This window comes from Amblyomma americanum, chromosome 1 (genome assembly GCF_052857255.1).
Source record: "Amblyomma americanum isolate KBUSLIRL-KWMA chromosome 1, ASM5285725v1, whole genome shotgun sequence".
NCBI lineage: Eukaryota > Metazoa > Arthropoda > Arachnida > Ixodida > Ixodidae > Amblyomma > Amblyomma americanum.
This window is the reverse complement of record NC_135497.1, coordinates 269,474,237-269,476,381: the sequence shown is the minus strand read 5'-3', so window position 1 is coordinate 269,476,381 and position 2,145 is coordinate 269,474,237. Positions and strand designations below refer to the sequence as shown.

At 50.5% G+C, this 2,145-nt stretch overlaps 1 pseudogene; it reads left to right on the top strand.

Moving 5' to 3' along the window:
* The first annotated feature begins 246 nt into the window (after nt 1-246).
* On the top strand, nt 247-1,350 carry LOC144117659 (uncharacterized; annotated as a pseudogene).
* The last annotated feature ends 795 nt before the right edge of the window (nt 1,351-2,145 follow it).

The window sequence follows — 2,145 nt, the reverse complement described above, 5'->3', positions numbered from 1 at the left end:
AGCCGATGAAGTCTGCCAAGCTCTCGTAAAAATCAGCTGGGAAGGCTGGCCAAAGTTCTCATCGCTGTCGATGGTCTTGCGTCCAAACTGGCAGGAAAGAGCAACGCTGACAGTCTCTGAAGGCGTGCTACTCAAAGTTGTGCGTCTGGCGATCCCACAAAAATTACGCGCAGAAGTCTTGATGCGCTTGCACGAGAGTCGCCAAGGAATTGAAAAATGCAGAGCTCGAGCCAGAGAGTCCGTATGATGGCCTCGGTTGAGTTGCCAGCTGAGATCTTTGGTGACCTATTGCCCAGTGTGCGCGGAGCACAGGGAACAAAAGTCGGAACCAATGATTCCGACAACCACTCCACAGCGTCCTTGGCAAAAGCTAGGCGTTGATCTCTGCCATATTGAGGGAAAGTGGTATTTTGTGGCCGTAGATTATTTTTCTAGATACCCAGCGATAGCCTTGCTGTCTTCGACAAAAAGTGCCACTGTCATTATGCACCTCAAAAGTTTCTGTGCAAGACCTAGGATACCAGGGGTTGTCATGTCGGATAAGGAGAACAGAACTTGTATCTCAGGAACTTCAGTAGTTTGCTCGCGACTATGGCTTTCGCACTGTGACGACGAGCCCCAGATACCCCCAGGCAAATGGGGAAGTAAAAAGGATGGTCCAAAAAATTAAACGGATGATTATAAAAGATAAGGACCCCTATCTTTCGCTGCTAGCGTGCAGGGATACCCCAGGGCCACTTGGAAAAAGCCCTGCAGAGCTTCTGATGGGCAGGCGGCTACGCACAACAGTTCCTGTCCCTCCCAAGTGCCTTCTGCCCCAGAGGGTGAGCCTAAAGAACTTCAGAGATCGCGATGTAACCATCCGACAGCGGCAGCGTAGGTACTTCAATAGTCGTCATAGGGCTCTTCCACTGCCAGTTCTCAAACCAGGAGCGGAAGTATGGGTGACAGACTGCAAAGTGAAAGCGCGAGTCTTGCGTCTTGCACAGCGTCCGAGGTCATACGTAGTTAGAACTACTACTGGTGTAGTTATAGAAACAAACAAGAAATTCCTGTTTCGCTTTGTTTCCCAGCAGAATGACTGCGAGGAAGCAGGGAGCTATGAGTTTCCGCTGGCTTATGATAGTCCGGTAGAAATGGAACGGGAAACTAATCCATCTACTAACAAGGCACCTGCCGATTCACCTAGTACTCCCTTGCCACGAACTGACCCTCCTGGATATAGAACACGATTTGGCCGTCATGTCCGACCGCCAGACCGATATTGGTTCAGTAACTGACTGTTATTTTGTTTTGAGCATTGGTTGCTTCCATTAAAAGTGTTCATCTTTTGTTGGCTGCAGTGCTAAGTTTCGTTTCAAATGCCGGTGTATCTTTTCAGAAAAAGGGGAGATGCGTTGATAGCGCCTATGCCGCGTGTCATGTGTCTGCGTTATCGGGCTCTTTCGCCCTGATGTCTGAAACGTTCTGTCCGTGACGTCACTTGTCATATGAGTGTTTTATATATAGATATGCTGCTTGTGTGAAATAAAGGTTGTTGTTATCGTGTCCGGCATCGTAGTCAGGCTCAGTTCCTTCCTGCCCGCTGCCCGGCTGCCCTCGGCGTCCGGCAAGGGCTGCAACATCACAGGATCAAAGGCAAATTTCTAGTACCTTTCGTTTACATTCCTTTCAATGCAATCAACTGGAAGAGCCGCCAATACCTGTGGCGTGTTTTCTCTTTATTAGATCAGTTATTTCTTTACAGCCTCTTCACTTGAACGTTCGTGAATTCCGAAACCATAGCAATGCGCAAGCCTCGATTCAGTCGCGTCTGGCTTCCAAGTCGACGCAGAGACGACCGCAGCAGCCAAAGGCCAGAGCTTCTTGTTTACCCCAAAGCGCGCTGCTGAACCCCCAGCTCACCTCACGCTCTAGACGCCAGCGACACGCACATCGATCGAGGCACTACTGCTGCGCGCTCCTCGCTGCTCTCAACACGCTCGCTTTTGTGCGCTTCTTGAAAGAAGGAGCCGACCGCGTACTGCCTAATTGGCTCCAGTGCACACAGCATCAGTGCCCGTCCCTTAGATTGGGGCCATATCGCGAAGAAGGAGGCTCGGGCGGACGGCTCAGAGAACTACAGCGAGATGCGAGGAACAAAAG